This window comes from Apium graveolens, chromosome 1 (genome assembly GCF_009905375.1).
Source record: "Apium graveolens cultivar Ventura chromosome 1, ASM990537v1, whole genome shotgun sequence".
Classification (NCBI taxonomy): domain Eukaryota; kingdom Viridiplantae; phylum Streptophyta; class Magnoliopsida; order Apiales; family Apiaceae; genus Apium; species Apium graveolens.
This window is the reverse complement of record NC_133647.1, coordinates 32,783,243-32,797,290: the sequence shown is the minus strand read 5'-3', so window position 1 is coordinate 32,797,290 and position 14,048 is coordinate 32,783,243. Positions and strand designations below refer to the sequence as shown.

At 35.0% G+C, this 14,048-nt stretch overlaps 1 long non-coding RNA gene across 1 annotated transcript; it reads right to left on the bottom strand.

Moving 5' to 3' along the window:
• Window positions 1-7,333: 7,333 nt before the first annotated feature.
• LOC141719666 (uncharacterized) lies at window positions 7,334-10,036 on the bottom strand. Its single transcript, XR_012574147.1, has 4 exons — window positions 9,951-10,036; window positions 8,911-9,132; window positions 8,421-8,780; window positions 7,334-8,095 (listed from the first exon to the last, which is right to left on the bottom strand). It is a non-coding gene; the product is annotated as an uncharacterized LOC141719666 (long non-coding RNA).
• Between the last annotated feature and the right edge of the window lie 4,012 nt (window positions 10,037-14,048).

Here is a 14,048-nt window from a genome sequence, read left to right as displayed (position 1 = left end):
AAGACAGGTGAGGGAAGGGGTGAACATAAAAGAAACCCTAAGGATAAGGATGGAGAGTTGAGTGGTTCCCAGCCTAGCCACACTACAGTTTCTCAACAAACTACAGTGCTTAAAAAGGATAAAAGCTCATTTCTAGCTGCATCCTCCCAAAAGGATGTGGTTATTGAACAAAGCTCTCAACCAAGAGAACAGGCCAAGAGGGTTAGGGACACAAGCTCACCCCAAACTTATGCCAGAAAGAAGAAATCTAAAACCCTTGGGGATGCACAGGGTACACATACTGTGCAAACTGGTGCTAAAGACACAGTCACTGCACCTTCACAAATTCAGTTTGATGTGACTCCAATAAAAGTGGAGTCATAGCCAAAATCTCTAGTAATAGAAGCACCTCAAACACCAAACTCACCCACAAACTCACTGGATGTGGATATGATAAACACATCAATTCCTGATTCCCCTTCTTTAACTTTGTTAGGGAAGCCAAAATCTAGTGCAAGTGAGCATCATCTTTTAGATGATTTGTTGGCTCACTTGCCCATTCTTTCAGGAACTGTTGAATCATCAGTGCCCAAAATATCTTCAATCAGCACATAGTCCACAATAGTTTCCATTCCTAGTTCATTCATTTCTACTCTCTCGATGGATATTGCTCATCTGTCGAGTAGTGATTGTATCCCGACGGATAAGCTTAACAGCAGTTATCCGTTGGATAGCAAAACCACTCACCCGATGGATATCACTCATCCGCCGAGTATCTCTGCACAGCTTCAAACTTCATTTATTTCAAGTGCAGAAGAATTAGTGGTAGTATAGTCACTATTAGTATTGGAGAGAAGAGTGTTATGAGTGAGAGTCTGGGTTGCTCCCAGGAAAAAGGAGAGGAAATGAGTGAAATTATGCAATCCATTTCTTCAGGATTGGCAAAAGAAAATGAGAGGAGTCCCACCTTAGATGGTGAAGGTGAGGGTGTGAGGGTAGGGAGCCAGGGTGAGACCCTGATGCAACAAAAGAGAGAAAATGAGAGAAATGCAGGTACTGGAGCTATAAGGATGGATGTCATTGTTAGTGAGTCAATGAATGTCCAGGATACAGATAGGGAGGGACTATCTCAGCAACCTAAAGCTGTTATAGATTCCACCTCCCTTGATGCTGAGGCATTTACTCACCCTGTTCCAGCTTATCAACTTCTAGCTGAACAGGGCAATGACAATGCCGAAAGGATGCTCAATCTGGTGCATACCATACAGTCTATGATAAGAGCTAAGGATGCCATCACAGCTTTGCCCTCTACAGCTGGTGATGTGGATTATGAGACTGGTGGCTCAGCTGATTTCTTTGGTGATGAAAGTGGGGATAGTGAAGATGAAGCAATGGACATAGGGGGAGAAGTAGGTTCCAGTTCAAGATCAGGTATGCCATCATGGGCATTTTCAAAGCACTGTGATGAGCACTACTTCAAGACAACCCTGATCCAACTAATCAATCAGACAAATACTGCTCTTCAAACCACTACAAATGCCAGCACCATGAAGCTCCTTCAGGCACATCTAACCTCACTGCATCTTCAACAAATTCAAGGCTTTCAACATGCTAGGGATGCAAACACCATCAAGGGTGATATTGAGGAGATGAAGAAGGCCATTTCAGACAAGATGGATTCTAAGCTTCCAGAAGCTACAATGCTTGACATCAAGAGGCAATTAAGGAAAAATTCAGATCTTGCAACCAAGATACATGCCTTGGATACAAGAATGTCAGCCATGGAAGCATCTTTAACAGCCATTCATCTTCATCAAGCTCAACAGACAGATTTACTTCAAAAACTGGTGGCTGCTCAAACCTCCTCCTCTACTCAACTTGATGATAACAAAAAGGAGGAGAAGGGACCAAGTGAGGGGGAGAGGCTTCAAATTCAAATCAGTAAAGTAATTGTGCCTTCAATTACTATCTCAAAGCCACCAGTTACAGACAGTATAGATCTGATAAATGCAGTAGCAGCCAACATTAGAGCAATTGAAATGGAGCAGTTGAAGCCAATCAATTGGGAGAAGATTGATGAGGATATACAAAAGAAGTTTGGACTAGTCAAGGAGCCAGTAAAGTCAGCCATCCATCACTCTCAAGTCAAGCAAATTTATGTGAATGAGATGAGCATGAACTATCTGGAAAGGGGACAGTCATCCTGCATCAAATCTCCAAAGGATAAAATAATTATGAAACCAAGGATGAACTATACAAAATCATCATTGAAGAACCCTTTGGACACTGTGTAGGAGACACCTAAGCCTGATGAAAAGAAGCTTCTGTTAAGGTCAATTGCTTTTTACAAAGATCCAGTTGATTCAGCTTTGAAAAAGAGAATTGTTAAAGTTTTCAGGAATGGGAAAGAAATTTGTGTAGTGGTTGGACACCCTCAATTTGCTGAAGCAAAGAGAGAAGAAAAGGCCAGATTGAAGCAGGAAAAGAAGCAAGCTGCTCTAGATGCTAAAAAGGCTAAACAAAAGAAAGAGCAAATTGCCATCTTGGCCAAGCTACATGTTGTAAATTCATCACAACAAATTCTTGCTCAGCCATTTCAAATAATTAAATCTCAAGATCCAATGAAGCAAGTTGAACAACAGAAGAAAGCTCCAAGAATCAAGGAATTGGCTAAAAGAACCAAAAGGAAACTGGACATTGTTGATAAGGAATTGGAGAATCAGTTTCCCAAGGAATTCACTCCTACTACAACTCAAACATCAAAACCCTCTGTGGTATTTGAACATATCAAGGTAGTGTATCCTTACAAGAACATTCAATGTAAACCTATTGTTCCTAAGGATGAGCCAATAGAATGGGAGAACATACCAATTCCTGACCTCAATTTACCAATCCTCAGCAAGCCAAAAAGAACAAAGTCAAGCGCAGTCAAGAAAGTGAAGTTGTCACCTCTCAAATCCAAATCTCTAGTCAAAGCTCAATCTAAAGTCAACAAAGGAGATTATATGTTCTTGTGTGACATCAAGGAGTTTTCTGATCTAAACCTCTATCTAGATGAACTAGATGAAGTGAGATGAATTGATGCATACAGAAACCTACCTGAAAGGTTAGTGTTCAAGTACAAGGGAGGAAAGGAGATTCAGTGGCCACTTCACATGATCCTTCAAGAAAGCCAAGCTATACTGATTAAGGTTTATTCATCTTTCAAGAAGAACTTTGGGTTCAATGGTACTGCAAGAAGATTGGTTCTGAAGAAGATTGAAGAACTAAGGAGTGTTAGAGCTAAAGATGCACTCCCAAAGACTCTAATCATCCCTTACACAGGGAGAAGAGTGCATCTAAGGTCCTACTGGCTGATGGAGTTCATGGATGACAAAGGAGTGAGAAGATTTTTTAGATTAGAAGACCAATGGAGCATCTCTAGCAATGAGACTCTCTTGGAAATGCAAAAAAAGCTAAATCTCTCAGAATCTGATGAACTGGAATTCCACAGACAGCTTCAAAATCAGATTGAAGAAAACAACAGAAAGCTTGGAAAGAGATCCAGACCTTCAAGGAACTAGATAAATCTGCCCAGGCTAGAGGAGCACCTTGAAAATGACTGTGAGCTAAACTTTGTATAGTTTGTTAATTGAAGCACTTTTCAGTAATATCTACTTTCTTTTAAAGTTGTATTTTTAGGGTGTTTTGTTATCATCAAGTATCTCTTAATTTATGGCTATAATTCAAGTAGACATAAATTGGGGGAGATTGTTGTGTATATGTTGTGTACTTGATGATTTCATGAACAAAACACCTTGATAGATTTTACTTAGTGAAAATGTAGCACTCGACGGATAAGGATTATAGTCCCGACGGATGACCCATTTTGGTCCCGACGGATGATGACATATTATCCATCGAGTGAGTAGCTTATGTAACAATAAGTCTGTAGCACATTTCTGCATACACATTGTTTAGAATCTGTAGTAGTACTTAAGTCATGTTGACTTTAACTAGATATGCGGAATAGGTTGATTAATTGTACATAGATGATGTCTTGTAATTCTGCATAAATGAAATAAAGTCAAGTGCCTGATTGCTACCCGACGGATAAACAACGATGAATTCGACGGATGATCAACAACCCGACGGATGATCAATAACTCGACGGATGATCATGAACCTGACAGATAAAGAATTCAAATATTTGTTGACAGTGACAACACAGTCACATGCGTCGAGTGTATGCAAATGGAATGTGGTAGCCTATTCAACTAGGTTTTTGAGAACAAAGAAGTATTGCCATTTCTATGCTATTATGAGGATATTCAAAGATGCTGGAAGAGAGTAATGAAGTAGCATTGTATTAGACTTGATAGTTTTTGTTTTATTATCCTGTCTTATTACTTTGTAATCTTGGTGATATATAAACCAATAAGCATCAAATAGAATAGTAACTAAGGAACTAAGACACTCAGACAGATAGAGAGAAACATTTTATAAGCTGTATTCTTAGCATTTCTCTCATTCTTAGTTGTTATCATTTTGTAAGCAGCTTTGAGCTTTTTGCACACAGAGTTCTCTTGATATATATTATATATCTCTGGTGGAATCATTCAAATCCACCAAAAAGTTTTTAAAGACTCTTGTTTTTAATTACTTGTGTTTTGATTCATTGAAGTAACTATTCCGCATTCTGCTAATCAATTCACACTTATATATTTATTTGAGTTGGAACATTTTTATTTAAGAAAAAGTTTCAAGAATTCCATTCAACCCCCCTTTGGTAATTCTTGTGTCATTGTTATGGGACTAACAACTTGGATTAAACTTAATAGTCTTTATTTGAACCTTGTTCAGTTTGACCTTGCTATCAGTTTTTATTATTCTATTTCTCACTTTCTTTTCCACTTTTCTTATCAGAATTAGATCTAGCTGAATATCCTAATCCTGATCCCCAACGGCTATTCTCTAAAATTTCATGAGTTGACTTTCTTGAGTTAGTCCAAAGTTTTATAACTTCTCTTTCTCTTTCTAGCTCCTTCTCTAGATAAGCATGCTTTTCTAACAATTTTTCTTTAACATAAATAGCATAATGTCTTTCTTTTTGAATATCTAGCATGAAAAGCAACTCAATTTCTCGGTGATCATTCCTTTTCTTTAACTCAGAGTTTTCACTCTTGATTCAATTATTCTCTAAGGTTTGATCCCTATAACTAACATGCAGAGACTTAAGAAAAAATCTTAATTCATAGATATCATCAGTATCAAACGCAAGAGTAGTCTAAGGTACCTTTAATTCAGAATTGTCATCCTCAACATCAGCATTTGCCATGAGAGCATAATTGATCCCATCATCTGAATCTAATGAATCATCCCAGTTTTTCTTCTTTGAGATCAAAACTTGTTTCTTCTCAGCTCTGGGTTTTCTGCAGTCGGCTGCAAAGTGTCCAAGTCCATCACAGTTGTAACATCTCCCTTTTGACTTCTCAAGTTTTCCATATTTAGATTCCTTCCAATCAGTATTTCTTCTGTTGTTCCTCTTATCAGAGATTGAGGAACTGGAACCTTTTCTGGAAATATTTTCCATTTCTTGAAGTTCTTGTAGACCATCTTCTTGAAGCTTTTAACCAGTAGGGCAGCCATTTGATCCATGTCTTCATTATTATTGTTATGATCACTGTTAGTATCTGATTCATCATCAGTATTTGATTCATCATCAGAATATGATGATTCAGTATCTCGCTTTGCAATCATGGCTTTCCCTTTGTAGTAGCTTTTCCTTCTAGCTTTCTCCCTTGGTTTCTCTTCAACCTTGAGTGCAACTGGTCTAGCTTTTGATCCTTTCTTCTTGCTTTTTTGCTTCATCTCTAGTTCATGAGTTTTTAGAACTCCATAGATCTCATCTAGAGGTGTGTTGTCAAGTTAATAGTAATCCCTTATTGATGTGACTTTAAAGTCCCAATTTTCAGGGAGAGCAAGTAGGAACTTCAAGTTTGAGTCCTCCAAATCATATTCTTTGTTGACAATGGATAAGTCATTCAGCAACTTCTGAAATCTGTCATAGATCTTAGTTAAGGACTCATTGTCCCTTGAGTTAAAGTGCTCAAATTCTTGAGTAAGTACTGTCCTCCTGTTTTTCTTGATAGCAGTTGTACCTTGACACTTTACTTCTAAAGCATCCCATATTTCTTTTGATGTTTTACATCCAATGACTCTATTGGACATAACACTATCAAGACTGTTATGTAGGATGTATCTAACCTTAGCATCCTTCATGATAGATGAGATATCTTCAGGAGAGTAGTCCTTACTGTCTTTGTCTATCACCTTCTCTGGTTCTCCTGTCAGCGAAACAACTACCTTCATTGGTTTATGAGGACCATCATAGCTCTTATTTAGGTATTCAGGATCCGTGGCTTCCAATAACATGGCCGTCCTGACTTTCCAGATTGAATATTCATGTATCTTCAGGATACGCACCTTGATTGCTTCATACCTACTCATGTTGTTGCTTATCTGTGATGTGGCTGGGGTTGATGGTTTCGGATTCTGTGTCTCTTCTTCTCTGTCTCCCATTGTAGATTGATTTTCAGATCTTAAACTACTTTTACTTTGACAGCAAGCTCTGATACAAATTGTTAGGCCCTTAATCAACTTTAGAGGGGAAAACTACAAGAAAAATGTCAATAGACATCGGTTTTTGGCTGATGTCTATGTTGTTTAGCAACCGATATTGATGTCGGTGATGTCTATTCTAGACATCGGTTAAAACCCGATGTCTTTACTCGATTAGGCATCATTTCTGGAAAAAAACTGATGTCCATGCATTATTCTTTTACAAAAAATGTTAGAAATAAATAATTTTATAAATAAATTACACCTATTACAATATATTAAACATATAATGAGCTATGTTTTTTCCTACAAAGACATCAAATATTTTCATTTGGTTGATGTAAAATCAGATATTAAACATCGATTTCTTTACTCAAAGGTGATGTCTATATTGACACATAGACATCAGTGTTTTCCCAAACAAAGTCATGTCTATGTTCATTTTAGACTTGAACATGTTAGTCTTTTACATCACTTTTTTAGGAAAAAGCGATGTACATCAACTTTTTTGACATCGGTTTTTCTTCACTAAAAGTGATGTACAATTAACTTTAATACATAAATATTTATATATTAAAGTGATGTACAATTATTTTTTTGACATGAGTATTTATTCATTAAAAGTGATGTATAATTATTTTTTTGACATCAGTATTTATTCATTAAAAGTATTTAAACAATAAGCTAACTAAACACTCATATTCAGCAACATAAATATCAAGTATCTAGTTTTATTACATAAATAGTTGCGTAATAGTATACATTGGGAATATCGCATATAAGATTGACTAGATAAATTCAAGAGCACCGTGAGTGCCAAAATGAAGCATTGCATCAGCTCTAAATATCTTCTCAACAAATGAGTAATATGCAGCAAAATCATGATGGGGACTGGCTGATTTTGAGAAAAGTAGCATTCCATGGTGAACTAACCGGTAATAGTTGTCCAACTGTAGCAACACAAATATAAGTAATTAAGCTAAGGACTGCAGAAACTCAACATTATTTACATCCAACAGTGAACTCTAAGAATTCTAAATGGTAACAGGAATATAAGAATTAAGAATTAAAAACAAAATATAAGAACAAAGTATAACCGACTCACTTAAACCACTTACAACAACCAACCTGTATTTTGCATAATTAGCATCAATAAAACCCACAAGTATTGGACTATTGCTAATTCAATAGGATGATCAGAAAATCCATCTCCAACATACTACTGCATTGTTCTAGTAGAATAAAGATATTTTTCCCTGTATATAATGTATATTCAGGACAAACTTATTACAAATAAAACTTCATTCTTATGCCACTCTATCAAATTAAGGACTGAAAGCGCAAAATGAACACAAAACTTACAAACCCAACAAGTCACACATTTTCCATATTATCAGTGTTATCCTTGATTATCTGATTTAAAACTTGAAGCAGTTATCTTCTGGCAAGCAGATACAACCATATCTTCTGGTTCATTGGGCCTCAATATTGACACTAATTTGCTAAATTCCACCGCCTACAGGTAAAGTAAAGTATCAGTTGGTCTGGTGTACTATAAGAATTAAGATCGATGTAACCCTTGGAAAAAATATGTCTTAATCTCATACGAATTAAAACCAAACACATGAACTGTCAAAAGTCTCAGATATCAAAATTCGATAAAATTTTGTTATATGCACATTAATTTTTCGTATTGGCTGAGAAAGATATATGTTTATTCTCATTTACGTAAATGAATAATTAACCAGAAGTTTACTGTTAAAGCATGATATAGATATATAATCCAACCACCTGCAGGAAATTGTGTCATTATAATTAAACAAACAAAGCGAAGTGTATACCTTGTGGATTTGATTTTCTCTCTTGAGTATGTAGAGCAAAAGGGGCTTTAGAATTATCAGCTCTAAGAACCAGACAAACAATTTGACCAAAAATCCAGTCATCCGAGGAGCTAGTGTAACACATAACATATAAAGAAAGGAGAAACAAGCTAATACATAATGAAAAGAGAGACAATACAATAATTAGCAAATGCAGTCGATCAGATTTTCTTCAACAAATGCAGATAGAGCCTTATCGGCATTGCTCGATCCAGCCGGGAGACCATCCTCTTCCTAATAAAGCATTGCTGGACTTTTCCATTTCGTTTTCAAGCCCCAGGTCGTCAATCGAACAATTTTCAACTATTCCTGTCATTTGCACTTTGGAATATATTGCGTTAGGAATTCATAATTATTATCACAAACAAATTCTGTCCAAGCATTTGAGTCTCGAAAATTTAATTAGTACAAGAAAGCACGCAAGTTTGACACAATTACACTATGAGTGTACCTTCCACATGAACTAAGCGCCACGGAGGAAGATGTGAATCAGGTTCTTTTTGCATGTTTAAGCACCTCTCCCAGTATGCATCAAAGGTTGTAAATGCGTGTCCTTCGTTATCGTATATTTTCCATGGTTCATACAATAAATCTCCATTATAGCTTTATGCTGATATACCAAGCTCCCCAAGCTTTTGTTTGATGGTGTGATCACGAACAAGTGAAACAGGATCTGGATAGCAATTGAAACCAAAGTAGGCTTAATGACACTGTGATTTGTTGGGATGAGGATGTGTACTTTACTCACTGATGTGCTAGTAAGCAAGAGAGCTTCTATATATACTATAGTCTTATGTATTTGTGGGCATGTCAAAACTGGTGCATTAATAACTAAAGAAGGCCTTCTAGTTGCAGTAAAAAATATGCATACAAAAGAACTTGATATTTTGGCAATTTTCCAATATGAAACTAATTACTTGAGACTCAAAAATGCACATATAAAAACAGGTTATGGCCCAGCGATATACACATAGTAGATTTGGTGTGTGTGATTAGCCAGGAGAACATGTAACTGCAGTCTACAACACTTATTGGATTTGGATCCATATCTCATTCATTCACATCCAAATCCCATGTCCTTATAGAAATCTGTAATGTCGTCTGCATAATGAAATATCATATGAAAGCCTATTTTTGCACCGTTACTCCCTCGCCTAGCGTGTTCCTGAGCAACAATTTATCAGCTAACCTTAACTATAAAGTTTTTAGTTAATTAAGAGTATTCAATTTTAATTAAAGACACAATAAACTAAGAAACACAATACCCAGATATGTTGTTTCACTAGTGGAACATGAGTTAGAAGAACGGATAGGGAATATCCATTTTTAATTAGAGATACAATACACTAACAAACATAATCATAGATTCATAGTACGCTCAAGTTTAGATAGACATATAGAATAAAGTTTATATTTATAAATCCATAAATTTGCATTCACTCAATTTCCACAACCGTATAACAAGATTCAAATAAAAACCAAACTACTTACCAGATTTAAACACCCGGGAAATCGCAATAAAGACAGCAAACAAGAAACATATCATCAATGTAAGTATAATTATCTCCATATCCTCCCTGTACACAAATGAAATTTTAATTTATAAAAATAAAAAAAATCAAACAAAATTACAAAAGTACAGACAAAAATACCCAAATTACCTAAAGCTTTAAATCTTTTACTCAAACTAGGTCTTGTATACAACAAATTAAAAAGTATTAGTAACTTCCAAAGATATTGGATTAATAAAAAAAATTAGGGTTTTGATTTAAAAAAAACTCCAATTTATAAAATTAGGGTTTTGATTTCAAAAACCCTCAATTTATAAAACTGGTCTTCAGAGAAGACCAGTTCAATTCGAGTACAAAGATAACTTGCCAGAGTACAGAACTTAACATAGATAATTAACAGAGTATGAGATGAATTGAGTTGAGAGAGATGTGAGCGGAATTGAGATGGTGAGATGGTGAAACGGTGAACGGAGTTCAGAGAGATGGTGAGCGGAGAGAGAGGGGGGTTCAAAAGAGAATGAAGGGGCTCGAGAGAGAGAGGCTATTTTTATTTTTTGATTGTGTGAAGAGAGATGAAGATAGATGGTGAGGAATGGGGGGAACAAAAAATTGGTTAAGGGGGGAATTTTTGGGATAGCTATGGACGGATTTTGACTAAGGGGGGAAATTAAGGTAGGCGCGAAATGTTTTTTAGGTGAAGTTTAGACATCAGTTTAATAATAACCGATCTCTTCAAAGAACAAAGACATCAGAAAAATACGGGGTGATGTCATTAAATCTTTTATCATCAGTGGTACCTACAATCGATGTCTAATATGTGATGCCTATTGACATTTTTCTTATAGTGGAGGGTGAATACAGTTAATATAATCTATTCGACAAAGCTTCAACAGAATCAAAAGTTTTTATATTAACTGATAAAAACTTATTACAAAAGTACTCATTCGAAAGGATGAACAATTATCCTTGAGAGCTGCTAGGTTATGCGAAAGATATGACAATATCACAATGCATATAGCATGAACCTAATATGTGCTTTATATAGAGCACATCTACACAATGTATAGGGAATCCTATTCTATCAACAACAAGGAAACCTATACAATTGCTTCTGAGATAAATTCCTTCACCGCCTTGGGTTCCTATTTTCTTTTCCTTATCGAAGATCAACTGATGTGACAAATACTGATTTCATCATCCGTTGAAATCATCATCCATTGATATCATCATCCTTCCATATCATTCATTGACATCATCATCATTCGTTGATATAAGTTCTGAAGTGAACTTCTGATAGTTTCTGCTTGATATCATCAATTTCTCCTAACAAATATCATTTAAAAGATGAAGTTACAAGATACTTCATTTTCAGAACATCATTTTGAACGCTTGACCCTGCCAACATTCATCGATCACCCAGCCGTAACTTTTCGATCGGGGTGCTCTCAATAATGTTGCAGAAAATATCCAATTTGAATGATGAACCAATTCTGGAGCATTGACGCACGAGAAGTGAAACTTACAATGATTAGTCGCAGTTGTACAACTCCACTAAATACCTACATGTAGGGAGAACAGTCGGATTTACTTGTCCACCAATCGTTGAACTCCTAAGGAATGAACTTCTACTGCGGAACTTTCGGGCGCATTAGGCCCACAATAAATAAATGTTGTACCGACGCCACTCGGCCACTTACGCCACTCCTAGTTCGGATAAAATTCAAGACCTTGAAACGTACAGTTCGTCTACCTTTTCCCAAAGTAGGAACTTGTTGACATGACTCCACCAAGAAGTCCTATCTAGTTGGAAAGGGGAAACTCACCAATATTTCCCAAGCGATGCTTATTGATGGATTAATATTGTTTCATAACTTAATTCCCGAATGTCGGGCAACTAATCAAAATTTTCTTTATCTATTCAGCAACTTCGTTGCGAATATAAAATACAACACTGAGCAGAATCCCTTATCTGTTGAGCGAGTATTTAAATCCCCTTCGAAAAGAAGATTCAAATTTGAAAATGGGTTTGGGATACGCTCTTTACATTTAAAACCATCTTATAAGGTTCAAAATTTTTTTCCGAAAATGTTTAAGGTAAAAGGATTTAAATAATATAAATCACTTGTAAATCTTATTCAAAAATATTAAGAGAATATTTAGATAATATTTCTTAAATTGTTATTGATTAAAGAATATATTCAAATAATCAAAGTTTAAAAGTCTTTCAATAAATATTCAAACTAATATTCATTAAATAAATAAATAATTATTCATGAGTAAAATCTATACTCGAATAATCAAAATAATATTCAATAATAATTAAATTATTAAATGAATATTCAAAATAATATTCACTTTAGGGTTTAAAACCATCAAATAACTTTATTCGATTACTAGTTATTGAAAATTGTATGTAACATACTCGGGAATATCGTCGTTTAAAGTATAATGTTCAAACTCGTATATCCTAAAATAAGGGTATACGCAAAATATCGCTTATTTTTAGCATATGTATTATGTAGCTCGTAATCTTTACTTTAAACAATTATATTTCACTAGAGAAATATCATAAATTTAAAACATGCATGCATATATGTCATAAGATTTTAACTTAAAATCATACATGCATTTATATTGCAAAACTTTTCATATAACTGTAATCATCACAACAACAGTAATTAGGGTTCAAAAACTTTCATCATAAGAATCAATTATACTTTGATAAGCAAGATATAATTTTAAAAAACTTGCGTAAAAAACCAAAGTATGTTTTATGATGTAAAATATAGGGTTAGGGAACTTGCATAACATACTTACATCTTATATGCAAAACAAAGATATAATATTTTGAAAATAGAGTACAAGGTTGAAAAACTGGTCTGGAATCCAACTATATAGTCTCAAGGGTTCTCACAGTCCTTAATATCCTCAGAGCTCCACTCACTCCGACTGTTTCTGTCAACGGATATAATAATCTAAGTTAGATTCAACATCAAATAACTAAATAAGAAATATAATTAACTCCTTTAACTCATTACTTGCAAAGATCTCGATACCAATCCTTAAATCTATATCGAGTCTAGGAAACGCAAGTACAACTTATAATTAATCCATGGTCTTTACTATTTTTCTCAACACTAATAGGTAGTCATGATAATACTGAACAATTTCTATGTTTTAATTGATTTGAAACTACCCTTTTATCTTGGTCAGAACGGATGGTCAAAGTAGTGCCTTTACAGCTGACTATCCTGAGAATTACTATTACGCGACTCACACTCTAATAATTTTAATAAATCAAGGAATTCATATTTAAATATGAAACCACTTCCAAAATCTTCTTGGGTATTTTTAATATTTATCATAAAATTGTCATTTTAAAAATAAGAGTTGAACGTGGTGAAAAACATTTTAAAAGTTGAGTCTTTTACGGAGTTTTACTATTTGCGCCGCTTTCACTAAAACTTCAATTTCTCCTAAACCGTTAATCGAAACGATGCACCGTTTTCTCGTGGGCGATATAGAGAACAACTAGAAAGAGAATATACAGAAAATATATATTGTGTCATAGGGTCAAAAATCCTAAAGTTAACTGTTCAAACGGGTTAATGTAAAATGGACGTTATGATGGCTTAAAATGTAACCTTTTCTATTTCTAAATTACTCCAAAATCAATTTCAATCAATCACAAACTCACCATCCACCTTATACTCCCTCCACTCAGTCAAATCAACCATTAGCATTTAAAACCCAACTTCAAAAACTTAAGAAATAGCTCAAAACTTGACAAACACGTCATTCATTCATCAAACATCAGTAACCAAGCCACTTACTAACTATACAAGCTATAAACAACATTTAAAACGAATAAAATTTTATGAGATTTCTATTTATCATCTCTTAACTTGTAAGACTGAGAAGCTACAGTGAGTGGTTATAAGAGATGTTACCATCAAAAGAATGTGTTCGCTTTCCTCTTCATTTTAAGCTATTGAACGCGATGATCCACCAAGAAACAAGCAAGTTTTGATCTTCTTCTTCCGCTTTTCCTTAAGATCGGGTTTTCTTCACAAAAATG